Here is a 17,300-nt window from a genome sequence, read left to right as displayed (position 1 = left end):
AAATAACAGTAGTCCATGTACAACCGGCCAAAACAGCCCAAATTTTAAAATCCTAAACGACCCAAAAAAAACTAAACAGCATCAGGGAACCCTAGGGTTCCCTCCCTTCCCTCGCGCCGCAGCTGCCCCATGTGCGCCCTCAGTGCGCACCACGCCCGATGACGATGCCTTCACCCATGTTGCACCAAAATGGCAAAGCTTTCTGCCAATTGACTCTACAGACCTGCAAGCAACATGAAAAAGAAATAGAAGCAGCGTAAAAGAGTAGAAATAGTGAAAAAATAAAAAAAAAAAGAGCATTGGTCTTTCGGCTTTATAAGCCAGAAACCAAACGATGTAAAAGAGGGGGACATATTTTATGAAAAAAGACTGAAAAAATAGAATACAAAAACATAGGTGATTCTAAAAGATTTTTCATTTTCCTTTCTATTCTTATATTTTTTTTGGTTTATTCTTCTTATTTTGATATATATTCGAAAATAAAAAACAAGCAAAACAGAAGCGATTTTCGATTCCTTGTGGGTGTTCTTTTCTTTTTTTTTATGTTTTTATGCATAAGATAAAATAAAAAGAGGGAAGGAAGTGTACCTTGTCATCGGAGTCGCCGAACTCTGTCGTAATCGGAGCCTTGATGAGTCCGAAAGCAGCAGACCAGCGCAGAGGATAGGCTTTAGGGCTGTTATGATTTTTTTTTTTAAAAAAGGAGTGTCTGCTGATGTTTAGGGTTTATGTTGTATCATATATGTGGCGTGAAACGACTTCGTTTGATGCCATTTCAATGGTTTCAAAACGGCGTCGTATAGGGCCGAGATCCGCGCGATGACTTGACCCAAGGGAAGGATCGGCGTGTTTTGTCGCAATAGACTATTTTCGACTTTGGACCCTCCAGTTTTCTTGCATATTGCAATTCGCCCTTTTTTATTAATGAATCGCATCCCGTACTTTTATAATTGCTTCACTTTAGTCCCTATTGAAACGCCGCGCATAGGGTGGATTGGGATATTTATTGTTTAGATCCTTGTTTTTGTGCGTGTTTTGACTGGCCCCCAAACGATATTTAATTTTGTTTTCTTTCCCTTAAATTTAGGTTAGACATCGATTTAATCCCTTTTGCGTTTTTAGTTTGCTATTAATTATTATTACTCCTGCATATATTATTTTATCTTTATATATCTTTTATCTTTATATATGTATATATTATTTTAATATGTATTATTATTCTAAAATTATCATGTATTATTACTTAAAAGTTACCCCATATTATTATTTTTTATTTGTATATATTTAATAACTCATACATATACACACGTATATATGTCTTTTATATTTTATAACTTCAATATATATATATGCTTACATTTTTACGATATATACATACGTACATATTTCTAATTTTTTATAAACGTGTATCTACACTTACAATTTTGGGCGTTACGAGGTTGCTAATCCTTCCTCGTATATAACCGACTCCTGAACCCGTTTTTCTGAATTTCGTGGACCAAAATCGTTGTTTTAATAAAATTAAATAATTTATTAAAAGCAACCACTTTTAAAGGTGACCCGATCACACCTCATCAAAAAAGATTGGTGGCGACTCTCATATTCGTTTTTCATTTTCAAAATCCAAGTCAACCCCGTTTTATAAAAAAAAATGGTGTCAATAGCTTGGCGACTCCATTGGGGACTTAAAAATAGAGTCAAGCCACGTGTTGGTTACTTTTTGACTTTTTGTCAAAAATTGAAAACTTGGTTTAAATGTGCGATCCTTTTATTGCATTTTATTCGTCTTTATTTTGATCTTTATCACTGTGGTTTGTAACTGCTGTGTTAGTTTAAGTTTGGATATATTTCTTCACATTGCATTGCATTACCACTCGGTTATACCCTTCTAAGTGGGAGTGAGAAACTACACCTTCGTGAGGATTTCACCTCCGCATGGGATAGTAAATCACTTTCAGGATACATCCGTACTTATGTCTTCGTGAGATTTTCATCTCCGTGCAACCATAAGGAAATGTATCCCCCTGAACTGAACTGAACTCGGTCCGTTTGAGCCTATAATGGGTAAGGATTGAGGAATATGCTAGTTCAGGTACCTTTACTTTAGGACCGAACCACATATAGTGAGCTCTAAGAAGCTACCCTAGGTAGAACCACGCCAAACCCTAGTGGTCCACCGACTAGGTGCTCTATTTGTTTCTTTCTTGCTTACTTTTGCTTTGTACTAACCCGTTTCATTTTGTTTTGATTATGATTACATGGCATTGCATTTTTCATCAAATAGAAAAGATGTGTTGATTTACGTTCAGTTGCTAAATAGAGAGCTTGTCATGGAAAATAGATTTCTTGACAAAGTAGAATATAATGCGACTGCCCGAATATGGTCTGATTAAACACAATGAGAGAAGGCTAAAAGTTTGTGGAGGAATATACAATTATGCTTCGCTACCTGAGGATTCAAACCAACAAAGATTATTTGAGAGCTGCCACGTCATAAAGAAGCTAATGAACATCACGAGGATGAGTGAGCAATGAGTCGCGGCAAGAATTTAGCAAAAAAAGGAGTTATAAAGTGCACCCCTCTGGAGAGTTCGCAAGATTCGATCTTAACATTTGGACAAGAGGAAAAGGGATCAATGTCTTCACCTAGAGTATGAGGGCAAGGCCGTATAAATATCTACTTTATGTAAAAAGATCTGTTTTCTAGTAAAGTTGTTCTAATGGAATTGAATCAAGATCAACGTCTCTTTTTGCATTCATGCATCTGCATTACATTTCATTGCATGCATCTTTTTCTATTCATTAACATTACATTTCATTTCACACAATAAATTTCCTAAAATCCAAAAGTGCGTTGAGTTCAAAATTCTTGTACAGAGCCTGATGGATGATAAAGAATTAGAATTCTTTGAAGATGTTAATGGTTCGAAGGGTAAAGATGTTTATGCTTTGAAGAAGGTACTGACTAAAAAACAAAAATAAAAAAACCTATCCGGAATTTGTTTCTACATCCCTAGAGGTGTTCTAAACAACTGGACTGTGGAGGAGATTCTTGTCTTTTTTAGGACTAGTTCAGAGTAATATTCAGAGCACTCTTATTGCTCTAAGCCTGGGAGCAATAGAAAATCTTTTTTTTGTGAAAAAGGCACATGTCCACTATTTTATTTCAACGAAATGCATTTTTGTGTTTTGTCTTGGCAAATGTTTTTTTGTTCCTTCCATTTCATTCATACTCATACCACACAAATAATTATCCTTTGATTTATTAGCTCTTTGAGTCTTCCTTCATCCCTATAGCAAGTCTCCAGATATCAATGATATAAGCGACACTACTATTGACTTAGAACCTCCTTTTGAGCAAGATATGTGTCCAGAGGAACCTCAAGACTTTGAAGACAACCAAGATTGTAGTTTATCTCCTGATTTGTTAAGGATGGCAGAACAAGTCGAGAAACAGATCCTACCTTACAAAAAAATCAATGGAAATTATGAGCTTAAGAGAAGAGAAAGAGGTGAAGATCGGAGTCTGTATCACCGCAAAGACAAAACGAGACGTCATTGAATTACTCCAAAAATTTAAAAATGTTTTCGCATGATCGTTTCAAGATATGACTGAGCTACTAAGACGTATGGACACTGTTGAGGCTAAAAAAATATTGAAAGTGGTCCATAAAGGTGTTTGAAGAACACATGCTAATGATTTTGCAATGGCCAAGCAAATTATGAGATACTGTTAGTCCACCATGGAAGGAGATTGCATCAGTTATACCAAGAAATGCATAAGTGCCTAATTTATGGAGACAAGATTCATATGCCTCCTTCATCTCTTAATGTTATAACTTTCCCATAGGCTTTCTCTATGTGGGGCATGGATGTCATTGGGTCGATCTCTCCAAAAGCTTATAGGGGTCATCGATTACTCCACTAAGTGGGCAGAAGCCGCTTCATATACCAATGTCACAAAGCTGACAGTCAGCAAATTCTTAAAAAAAAATCATATGTCAGTATGGAATGCCAAAAAGGATCATATCTGACAATGCACTAAATTTGAACAACAGCACGATATCAGAAGTTTGCAGTCTGTTCAAGATTAACACCATATCGCCCCAAAATGAATGGTACAGTGAAAAAAAATAAAAAAACATAAAAACATAAAAAAAAAACAAAAAAATGAAAAATAAAAAACAAAAACCTCTACCGAGGCAACTCATTTCTTATTGGTATATAGAATAGAGGTAGTTTTACCAATTCAAGTTGATATTCCTTCCCTTCGAGTCTTGTCAGAGATGGAGTGGGATGAAGCAGAATGGATCCAGGCCCGATATGATCAGTTAAATTTGATTGAAGAGAAAATGTTGAAAGCTATCTGTCATGGTTAAATGTACCAAAAGCGAATGATGCGAGCTCACCAAAAAAGGTTCCCCAAAGAATTCCATGAGGGGGACCTAATATCGAAGAAGATCCTTTCCATACAAAAAGACTTCAGAAGAAAGTGGATTCCAAACTGAAAAGGACCTTATGTGGAAGGCCTTATTTGAAAAAGCGTCGATATTGACCAAGATGGATGGCAAGAACCTGCCTATTCTTGAGAATTATGATTCAAGCAGTAAATACTTCACTTGAAAAAAAGAAACGAAAAGAAAAAAGAAAAGAAAAGAAAAGAAGAGCGAAAAAAGAAAAAGGAGAGGCCAAGGTGAAATCCCGCAAAGGGTGCCTTGAGACCAATGGGGTGTTGAATTGAAAACCTAGGAATGGGTAGTTCAAATTTTGATCGAAGATGGGGCATGCGGTAGTCTTGTCCTCTCCGAATTAATAAGAAGGAGAGATGCTACATCTTGGGGCATCAACAAAGTCTTCTAGGACTTCTAAACACATATCAAGTTCAAAAGGGTCCTCAAGATGTTTGGGGCAGAGAAGCTCATGCTGCGATATCTGGGGCACCTATTTCCATTTTATTCATTTTTGTATTTTGGCAAAATATGCCATCTTGATTAATTTATGCTCATTTTGTATTTTAGCAAAATTTGCTATCTTGATTAATTCATTCATTTCGAGCTTTGCTCTCAACAAAACTTCATATTGTCCATTCTCATAATCTTTTTCAAGCATTTTTCATTGAAGTAACGATTAATGGACTGACAATATTCAAGTAGAAGGAGTTCTGCATATTACTCTGAAAGCTTCTAAATAGTACGAGGACCTGAAACAGGGCTATTGTTTAAAACTAACCAACTTAAGGGTTAGAAGCATTGGAGAAAGAATAGTCTAAATTGCGACTATTTCTTTGGTTTTTCTGTTAAAGATACTAGCTGAACAAGAAGGTATCGTGACGCATCAATGATAAAACCTTGATGAACATTGAGCAAGGACAACCCAAACATTAAAAAGAGATCATTTTTGAAAAATGGCATTCGGCATTCATGCAAATATCATACATACACAGCTAGTTAGAAGCATTTGATTCATTCTAACCATGACCGTTGACACTATTTTTTTGTGAAAACGGGGTCGACTTGGATTTTGAAAACAAAAACGAAAACGTGATTCGCCACCAATCCTTTTTGATAAGGTGTGATTGGATCACCTTGAAAAGTGGTTGTTTTTAATAAACGATTTAATTTTATTAAAACAACGATTTTGGTCCACGAAATTCAAAAAAAGGGGTCCGAGAGTCGGTTACGTACGAGGAAGGATTAGCACCCTCGTAACGCCCAAAAATTGGAACCTAGTTGATTAGTTAATGTCTTAATGTCGAAAATTGAAAACTTTGAAGAATTTTAAAAATATGATCCTAAAAACTTTCGAACAAGATGGGTTGGAATTTAAGATTCTTTTGTTCCAAAAGAATATCACATCCAGCACATTAGGATACGATACTTTAAACTCTCGAAACCAAGATCACCTTATGGTTTCCAAAACCCATACTTTGAAACTTTAAGAGGGTATTTGGCTATTTGGCTAAACGAGAAATCGAAACCCAGCACATTAGGGCATGTTTTCTCGAATTTTCAAACGCAAAATATTGCCTTACTTTGAAATTTTAAAAGGATATTTGTCTATTTCGTCGAACGAAGAAATCAAAACCCAGCACATTAGGGCACGTTTTCTTGAATTTCCAAATGCAAAATATTGCCTTTATTATTTTTTAGAAAAATCCTCATCTCGAGAAAACAACGTGTCATATCTAATGCGTTAGGACACAACGTATTGAATTCCCGATAATGAGCTTTTATTTATGTTTTTTGGTTAAAGAGTACTCTCGATTATTTAGATTCAACAAAAAAATTGGAACCTAATATGTTAGGGCTCAATCCTTTCGAAGATCCCAAATACCGAGTATTACCTTTATTTTCGAAATCTTCCTTTTTTACAAATCTGAGTAAAAATGGGTGTAATGGAATAACAATTATGATGATGTAAGTAAAATAATAATACGAGCAATAGCGTCAAAGATAAGATAAACAACATACAAGATAACAAGCATATAAACAAATGATATTAAAACATTCTTTTGAAATAACGATGAAAACATGAATAAATAATTGAATAAAGAAAATGAATAAAAACATAAAAAGATATATAAGTATGTATATATATATGTATATTGAAATTATAAAGTATAAAAATATATATAAGTATGTATTAATATGTTTATGAAAATAAAAAATGCATATACAGATATATATATAGATATGTAAATAAATTATAAAATATATATATAAAATATATAAGTATGTATATGTACATAAATCAAAGATATGTATGTAGAATAAAAATAGTTTATTACAATTTATATATATATAATAGTATTGTATAAAATATTATTAACTTTTAAAGTATAGAAGTATATATAAATAAATTTTTTTTAAAAATGTATTATAAAGTAAAATCATTAAAAATATAGAGACAATATTGAATTAGTATAAAAACATAAACTAACACATTATGAAATTAGATATATATGATAAAAAGAATTAAAATAATAGTACATAATAAAATAAAATAATATATAAAAGGTAAATAGATATATAAACTGATACAATAATAATAACTATAATAATAAATTTATTAATAAAATAACAAAAATAACGAAAAAGAATCAAATTGAATTTTTAAAACAAAATTTGGGGTCAAATCTGAAAAAAATTAAAAAAAGGATCTAAATGGATGAGCAAATAACTGGGAGGGACCAAACAAGCAATATTGCCTGTTCCCCAAAACGTACAGTTCCATCAAGGAACAAAATGAAAACGCAACAAATTATGGGGTGCAATTGAAAACAACAAAAACACTTAATTGAAAAATCACTAAAAAGCGGGAAGGGCTAAAAGTGCAATTAGCTCTTTCGCAGAAAAACACGCATATTTGAGGGCATCTGGGTCGGATCTTGGGTCGGCCTCCTAAATGGCGTCGTTTTGGTGCCTGGAGCTTGGGCCCAAAACGGTGCCGTTTTATATGCCTTTATAAATCAAAATTTTTTAAAAAACTTCATTTTCTGCTTCCCCTATTTAAAAAAAAACTATCTTTCTCTCAAGAACCCCTCCCCTCCAGTCTATAGCTCCGATCGATGGCCACTGTGCCGGATTCTGGTCGCCGGGGCTGGCGCTGCCACGTACGGTGGCCAGCGAAGGTAAAAAGACTTTTTTTTAGATCTCAACCCCCTTTAGCCCAAATTCGGTCTCAAAACACCGGAAAACAAAAGAAAAAGGACCCTTAGTCCTCTCAACAATCGATTCGGTCGTCGGAGAAGGAGCCTCCGACAGCAAAGGCACAGCGCGACTCTGGTGGGTTCCTCCTCTCTTTTATTTACTGTTTCCGTTTATATATACATGTAGAAGAAAAAAATTAAAAAAAAGATCTATAAAGCCGAAAGAAAGAAAAAACCTTCAATGATTCATACTTTTATTTTATTTTTTTCTATGTGTTCATACAAAAAGGGGAGAGAACCCTCAGGAGATGATAGTCGGCCTTTTTATAGCCGAAAATTGATACAATAAAATATTATTTCTGTTCCCTATTGCTTGTTTTCTGCCTTGCGTTTTTGCTCCGTTTTGCAAGGTGATTGACGGGTAGGTGAACGGTGGCAGAGTTGGTTGCACAGCGTCAGAAGGCAGCGGTGGCAGTAGACCAAAGTTCAGCAGATGCAGCACTAGGGTTTCAGTCTCTGAAACCCTAGTCTGACTTTGGTTCGTTGGGCTAGGATATTGGGCCTTGGGTTTGGGCTGGTTGTCTATTGGGCTGGGTTTGGGTTAGTAATTGTTTAGGTTTGTTGTTTGGGTTGGTGTATTAGGTTTTTGGGCCCCAGGTAAATTTAGGCTTGTACAGCTGCCCCTCTTTGCTCGTTGTCGTGTAACGAGAACAGAGAAAAGGCCAAGAAAGACCAAATTTGCCCGATCTCACCGAATCTTGACTTCTTTGAGTGCTTCTCTTCTCCAAGTAGCTTTATTCTAGTCCACTGTTGTTTTGATCTCTCCACTGCAACGTCAGGGAGATAAGACTTGTACCTTCAACCTGCTTCACTGCGACTTCAGGAAGATAAAGTTCGATATGATCTGCTCTACTGCTCCACTGCAACTTCAAGAAGATAAGACTTGTATCTTTAACTTGCCCCACTGCAACTTCATGAGGATAAGGTTTGCTATTTCAACCTACTCTACTGCAAATTTAGAGAGATGAAGTTTGATATGATCTGTTCTACTACAACTTTAGAGAGATGAGATCTGTTATTTATAGCTTTAATCGGTTCCACTGCAACTTCAGGGAAATAAAATTTGCTATCTTTAACCTACTCCACTGCAACTTCAGGGAGATAGGACTTGTATCTTCAACTTGCCCCACTACAACTTCATGGGGATAAGGTTTATGGCTTCCATCTGCTCCACTGCAATGCCAGGAAAACAAGATTTGATGTTGTAGCTTCAATCTGTTTAATTGTAATGTCAAAGAAGTAAGATTCGCTGTTGTGGCTTCAATCTGCTCCACTATACCGCCAAGGAAGGTAAGATTCATCGTTGTGGCTTTAATCTTTTTAATTGTAATGTCGGGGAAGCAAGATTCGCCGTTGTAGCTTCAATCTATTCCGCTGTACCGCCAGGGAAGTAAGATTTGCCATTGTGGCTTCAATCTTTTTAATTGCAATGTCCGGGAAGCAAGATTTGCCGTTTTAGCTTCAATCTGTTCCGCTGCACCGCCAGGAAAGTAAGATTCACCGTTGTGGCTTTAATCTTTTTAATTGCAATGTCGGGGAAGCAAGATTCATCGTTGTAGCTTCAATCTATTCCGCTGCATAGCCAAGAAGGTAAGATTCACCATTGTGGCTTCAATCTTTTTAATTACAATGTCAAGGAAGCAAGATTCACCGTTGTAGCTTCAATCTGTTCCGCTGTACCGCCAGGGATGTAAGATTTACCGTTGTGGCTTCTATCTTTTTAATTGTAATGTCAGGGAAGCAAGATTCGCCGTTGTAGCTTCAATCTGTTCCACTGCACTGCCAGGGAAGTAAGATTCGCCGTTGTGGCTTCAATATTTTTAATTGCAATGTCGGGGAAGCAAGATTCACCATTGTAGCTTCAATCTATTCCGTTGCACCGCTAGGAAGATAAGATTTTCCGTTGTGGCTTCAATCTTTTTAATTGCAATGTCGGGGAAGCAAGATTTGCCGTTGTAGCTTCAATCTGTTTCGCTACACCATTAGGAAAGTAAGATTAGCCGTTGTGGCTTCAATCTTTTTAATTGCAATGTCGGGAAAGCAAGATTCACCGTTGTAGCTTCAATCTGTTCCGCTGCACCGCCAGGAAAGTAAGATTTGCCGTTATGCCTTCAATCTTTTTAATTACAATGTCGGGGAAGTAAGATTCGTTGTTGTAGCTTCAATCTATTTCGCTGCACCGTCAGGGAGGTAAGATTCGCTGTTGTGGGTTCAATCTTTTTAATTGCAATATTGGGGAAGCAAGATTCACCGTTGTAACTTCAATCTGTTCCGTTGCACCGCCATGAAAGTAAGATTCGCCGTTGTGGCTTCAATCTTTTTAATTGTAATGTCGGGGAAGCAAGATTCGCCATTGTAGCTTCAATTTGTTTCGCTGCACTGCCAGGAAGATCAGATTTGCCGTTGTGGCTTCAATCTTTTTAATTGCAATGTCGTGGAAGCAAGATTCACCGTTGTAGCTTTAATTAGTTCCGCTCTACCGCCAGAGAAGTAAGATTTTCTGTTGTGGCTTCAATCTTTTTAATTGCAATGGCAAGGGTATGAGTAACTCCATTGATTTGCTCTCTGGGAAACATGACCTATAAAGTCCATTTTATGAACCTATTTATGCCTTGTGATGAGGATGTTATGATCAGAATGTATCAATATATCTTAACTAAATGTGTATGCATGAATGCAAAATGTCATGAAAATGATCCCTCAGTGTTTGAGTTGTTATTGCCCATTGCTCAATAAGGCTTTATTGCCAACACGTTAGAATGCTATCTTGTCCGGTTGGTAATGCTCATCTCTTACTTGATTTGATTGCCCCCACTGTAATCTTCAAAGTTTAATCCGTTGTAATCTTAAAGGTTAAACCCACTGTAATTTTGGGACATAAAATTCAAGCCATCTTCCTCCCACTGTAATTTAGGAGTATAAGATCTGGCTCCTTCTCAAATCTCTCCCACTACAATTCGGGGATACATGATTTGAATCTCCTTGGTCTCCTACACCATTCCCAAGGTGTCGTACCAAATTTCTATGCGCAATTGCGGAACTTTCTCTTCTTATCACTCAATGATCATTGCTTGTTTGTTCATTAAAGCCTTGTCACCAACACGACATCTTGTTTTCTAAACAATAGTCTTTAACTTAGACTCTTCCTTCTTAGATATTTCACCCTTTAAACTTAGTGTTTTCTAAACGATAGTCCTGTTTCAGGTTCCTATATTATTTACAAATTTCTAGAGTAATATGCAAAACTTCCATTGTGAAAGTATTATTAGTCTATTAATCATTATTCCAATGCAACATGCTTGCAAAAGATCATAACAATGGATAAAATAGAATTGATTCGGGAGCCTAGCTTGAAATAAATTATCAATGATAGCAAGAATAAGAGGAATTGATTGGAACACGTATCTTGAAAAAGAAAGAAGTATTCCAAGAACAACAAATTCGATATTTAAATAGCATGAAGGTTAGGTGCCCCAGATATCGCAGCTTGAACCTCTCTGTACAAACTTTCTGAAGACCTTTCTGAGTTTGACATGTGTTTAGGAGATCTACAGTACTTTGTCGATACCCCAAGATGTCCCCTACCCTTTCCTATTGATTCAGGTATAGCAAGATCACCATATGCTTCCAATTTGATCAAAATTTGAGCTGCTCCGATCACCTCATGTCCCATTCTGACCAAAATTTGAGCTGCCTTTTTCAGGTTTTCAACTCAAATCCCATGTGGTCTCAAGGCACCTTTTACGGTTTTTCACCTTGGCCTCTCTTTTTTTTCTTTTTCTTTTCTTTTCTTCTTTCTTTTTTCTTTTTCCTTCTTTTTCTCGTTTTTTTTCTCTTCTTTTTTTTAACAATTTTTATTGAATCTGAACTCATAGGATTAGGCATGTCCTCGTTATCCCTTCTGATCAAGATTGACGCTTTTCCAGATAAGAAATTCCACATAAGGTGCTTTCCAGCTTGGCATAAAGTTCTTTTTGTATGGGAAGGATCTTCTTCAATACCCGGTCCTTCTCATGGAATTTTTTAGGGAAAACTTTTTCTTGTGAGCTTTCATCATTTGCTTTTGGCGCATTTGAACATGATGGATAACTTTGAACATTCATCTTCAATCGGGATTGGATCCAAAAACTCAGAGAGAAAGAATATTGTCTTCAACAGACAAAACCGTGATAGGCCCAAGAGAACGACATTGGCCCCACAGAGTTTTTTTTTGCCTCCAATACTTTGTTCACTTTGGGGCAACATAGTGTTAATTTTGAATAGCCTACAAACTTTTGATATCGTGCTGTTGTTTCGGTTACAATGTCGGTGCTTAACCTAGGCATGACCATACGAAGATATCTTTGAACTCCTGAAGTAACTCAATGGGGTCTTGCTTCGTTTCTTCGGTTATGCATGTTCTAATTTTTACTATTTTTCCCTCCTCCAAGGTCACAATCTGCATTGCCTCTTCATGAGGTAAAATTTGTTTCTCTTCCTATTTTACCATCCACAACAAGTCCGAAAATAGGCTACAATCTATGTCATCTTCAAAATCATGAGATCCCTCTAAACACATGTCTCGCTTAAAAGGAGATTCCGAGTCTATAGCAACGTCACTCACGTCGTTGATATTCAGGGACCTGTTGTAGGTACAAAAGAATATACAAAGAAAGTATGAATTTATGAATAATTATTTGTACAGTATAGTTATGAATGAAAGATTGATTTGGAAAAAAATCCAAAAGAATGAAAGAATAAAAAAATAATTATTCGTAAAAAATAAGAGAATATTGGCTCAAAAATGATCGCGAAGATGCATTTCATTAAAATAATGACGTTCAGACATGAGCCTATTCCACGAAAGAGTTATCATTGCCCCTAGGCTAAAAGTAATAAGTGTGTTCTGAATATTACTCTAAGTAAGTTCTAAATACTATAGAAATGTCTTCCGCAGTCCTATTACTTAGAACACTCCCAGGGTTATAAGGGCGGATATCTAATAAGGTCCTTTCTTCAGTTGCTTTTTAACATTGATGTGAACAGTTCCCAACACTTCTTCATACATCGCATTCACCCCATTATCAATGTGTTTGGGTAGCAAATTTTCTGCACTGGATTAATCATCAAATTTGGCAATGCCCATACTGATAAGCCTTTCAACCACTTTTTTAAAGACAACGTAATTTTTTATGGAATTCCCCGTAATTCCCGCATGGTAATCGCATTGTGCATTCGCGTCGTACCATTTGGGGTACGGAGGTTGTGGGCGTTTTGAGTAGAAAGGGGCAACAACGTGCGCATCGAATAAGCTTTGATACAGCTCCTTATACGACATCGAAATTTGCGTGAACTAAAGCTTCTCAGTGTTTTGTCTTGTTCCAGATTCTTGTCTTGGAGGGATCTGATGGCCAGTAGTAACTGTCCTTGGCTGACTTGCGGTAATTGGCTTTGAATAACCCTCGTTATACCTACCCACATTATTAACCTTATTTTTCTTCTTTTTCGGGTCCTTTAAAGTATTTATTTGGGAGTTCGACTCTCGTCCTTTCCATTAGTAACGATATCTAAATTGTTTTGAAAACTCCACTCCCGCCTATTTTGTTCCCGCTAGATCATCAAGGACAACGACATTAGTTAGACTACCCCTAAGGTTGGAACTTGAGCCTGTCACGAAATTCACTGGTGTTGAGGTACTGGTCTGGTATTGTGGTCGGATGTTAACAGTTACCCTTTGTGGATATGTATTCGGTTGTGATTGGATGTTTGTTGGGGTAAAGCCTGGAAAATGAGCAGGGTCTTCATTATCATCTCCAAAGTAGACTGTTGGGTTTTTTTCCTTTTTCTAACCCTCTATCCAATAACTGGGTTAACTGGCTCATCAGATTTCTTTGGACTTCTAGCATCTGTATTTGCATCTGCTCTAATCTCTCTAACCTTTGGTCCATTCCTTTAGTTTTTGCTAAGGTACCGCAACGATGCTTAGTCGATAGACTTTTTCGGTTCCCAAGTTAATTGAAATAATTTTACCTAATTAGGGTTCTTTTTTGCATATGATGCAATGTAATGCAAATGCATGGAATGAATGCAAAAAGAAAGAGAGGCATTGATTCTGAATGGAATTCCATTAGAACAACTTTTCTAGAGAATAAATTTCTTTACATAAAATGGATTACATATGCAGCTTTGCCGTCATATTCTAGGCGAAGACATCGATCTTTTCTTCATATCCGGATCTTAGGATCAAATCTTATGAATTTCCCAAAATCTGTCTCTACTATCTCCTTTTTGTTAGATCCGAGCCACGGCCCATTACTTCCCCGTGATGCTTTTTAGTTTCGTGACAGCTCTTAAATAATCTTTGTCCGTTTGAATCCTCGGGCAGTGAAGCATAGTTGTATTTTCCTTCACGAACTTCTAGCCTTCTCTCGTTGTGTTTAATCAGTCCATATTCGGCCAGTTGCATTATATTATACTTTATCAAGAAATTCGTTTTCCATGACAAGATTTTCTATTTAGCAATCAAATTTGAATCAACACTTCTTTTCTATGATGAAAATGCAAAGCAATCATAAACAAAACAAAACAAAACGGGTTAGTACAAAGCAAAAGTAAGTAAGAAAGGAACAAAAAGAGCACCTATTCGAGTGACCACTAGGGTTTGGTGTGGTTCTACCTAGGGCGAGCTCTTAAGGCTCACTATATGCGGTTTGGTTCTAAAGTAAAGGTACCTGAACCAGCAGATTTCTCAATCTTCACTCATTATAGGCTCATATAGATCGAGTTCAGTTCAGGGGAATATATTTCCCTATGGCTGCACAGAGATGAAAATCTCACGAAGACATAGGTACGGATGTATCCCGAAAGCGATCCACTATCCTGCACAGAGGTGAAAACCTCACGAAGGACTAGTTTCTCACTCCCACTTAGAAGGGTGTGACCCGCGGTCATGCAATGTAATGTGCAGAAAGATATAAATCACAATGATGAAGATCGTAATAAAGACGAATGAAAATGCAATGAAAGGATCATATATTGAAACAAAGTTTTCGATTTTTGACAAAAAGACAAAAATTAATCAACTCATGGCTTGACTCACGAATCTTATTTCCCCAGTGGAGTCGCCAAGCTGTTGACACCATTTTTTGTGAAAACGGGGTCGACTTGGATTTTGAAAACGAAAACGAGAGTCGCCACCAATCCTTTTTGATATGGTGTGATCGGATCACCTTGAAAAGTAATTGTTTTTAATAAACGATTTAATTTTATTAAAACAATGATTTTGGTCCACGAAATTCAAAAAAATGGGTTTGGGAGTCGGTTACGTACGAGGAAGGATTAGCACCCTCGTAACGCCTAAAAATTGGTACCTAGTTGATTAGTTAATGTCTTAATGTCAAAAATTGAAAACTTTGAAGAATTTTAAAAATACGATCCTAAAAACTTTCGAACAATATGGGTTGGAATTTAAGATTCTCTTGTTCTGAAAGAATATCACATCCAGCACATTAGGATACGTTACTTTAAACTCTCGAAACCAAGATCACCTTATGGTTTCCAAAACCCATACTTTGAAAGTTTAAGAGGGTATTTGGCTATTTGGCTAAACGAGAAATCGAAACCCAACATATTGGGGCACGCTTTCTCGAATTTCCAAACGCAAAATATTGCCTTACTTTGAAATTTTAAAAGGATATTTGGCTATTTGGTCGAACGAAGAAATTGAAACCCAACACATTAGGGCACGTTTTCTCGAATTTCCAAACGTAAAATATTGCCTTTATTATTTTTTAGAAAAATCCTCATCTCGAGAAAACAACGTGTCATATCCAATGCATTAGGATGCAACGTATTGAATTCCCGATAATGAGCTTTTTATTTATGTTTTTTGGTTAAAGAGTATTCTTGATTATTTAGATTCAATGAAAAAAATTGGAACCCAATACGTTAGGGTTCAATCCTTTCGAAGATCCCAAATACCGAGTATTACATTTATTTTCGAAATCTTCCTTTTTTACAAATCTGAGTAAAAATGGGTGTAATGGAATAACAATGATGACGATGTAAGTAAAATAATAATACTAGAAATAACATCAAAGATAAGATAAAGAACATACAAGATAACAAGCATATAAGCAAATGAGATTAAAACATTCTTTTGAAATAACGATGAAAACATGAATAAATAATTGAATAAAGAAAATGAATAAAAACATAAAAGATATATAAGTATGTATATATATATGTATATTGAAATTATAAAGTATAAAATATATATATATAAGTATGTATTAATATGTTTATGAAAATAAAAAATGCATATATATATAGATATGCAAATAAATTATAAAATATATAAGTATGTATATGTACGTAAATCAAAGATATGTATGTAGAATAAAAATAGTTTATTACCATTTATATATATATAAAATAGTATTGTATAAAATATTATTAACTTTTAAAGTATAGAAGTATATATAAATAATTTTTTTTAAAAATTTATTATAAAGTAAAATCATTAAAAATATGTAGACAATATTGAATTAGTATAAAAACATAAACTAACACATTATGAAATTAGATATATATGATAAAAAGAATTAAAAGAATAGTACGTAATAAAATAAAATAATATATAAAAGGTAAATAGATATATAAACTAATACAATAATAATACCTATAATAATAAATTTATTAATAAAATAACCAAAATAATGAAAAATGATAAAATTGAATTTTTAAAACAAAATTTGGGGTCAAATCTGAAATAAATTAAAAAAAGATCTAAATGGATGCGCAAATAACTGGAAGGGACCAAACAAGCAATATTCCCTGTTCCCCAAAATGCATAATTCCATCAAGGACCAAAATGAAAACACAACATATTATGGGGTGCAATTGAAAACAACAAAAACGCTTAATTGAAAATCATTAAAAATCGGAAGGGCTAAAAGTGCAATTAGCCCTTCTGCAGAAAAATATGCAGATCTGAGGGCATCTGGGTCGAATCTCGGGTCGGCCTCCTAAACAGCATCGTTTTGGCGCCTGAAGCTTGGGCCCAAAATGACGCCGTTTTATATGCCTTTATAAATCAAATTTTTTAACAAAAATTCATTTTCTGCTTCCCATTTAAAAAAGACTATCTTTCTCTCAAAAATGCCTCCCCTCCAGTCTATAACTCCAACGATGGCCACCGTGCCAGATTTTGGTCGCCGACGCCGCCGAACACGGTGGCTGGCGAAGGTAAAAAAAACTTATTTTTTTAGATCTCGACCCCCTTTAGCCCAAATTCGGTCTCAAAACACCAAAAAACAAAAGAAAAAGGACCATTAGTCCTCTCAACAACCGATTCAGTCGCCAAAGAAGGAGTCTCCGACAACAAAGGCGCAGCACGACTCTGGTGGGTTCCTCTTCTCTTCTATTTACTGTGTCCGTTTATATATACATGTAAAAAGAAAAAAAATCTATAAAGCCGAAAGAAAGAAAATACCTTCAATGTTTCTTACTTTTATTTTATTTTTTCTATGTGTTCGTACAAAAGGGGAGAACCCTCAGGAGATGACATTCGGCCTTTTTATAGCCAAAAATTGACATAATAAAATATTATTTC

The sequence above is a fragment of the Gossypium hirsutum genome, chromosome D13 (assembly GCF_007990345.1).
Source record: "Gossypium hirsutum isolate 1008001.06 chromosome D13, Gossypium_hirsutum_v2.1, whole genome shotgun sequence".
Taxonomy (NCBI): domain Eukaryota; kingdom Viridiplantae; phylum Streptophyta; class Magnoliopsida; order Malvales; family Malvaceae; genus Gossypium; species Gossypium hirsutum.
Note: the sequence above shows the minus strand (reverse complement) of the source record.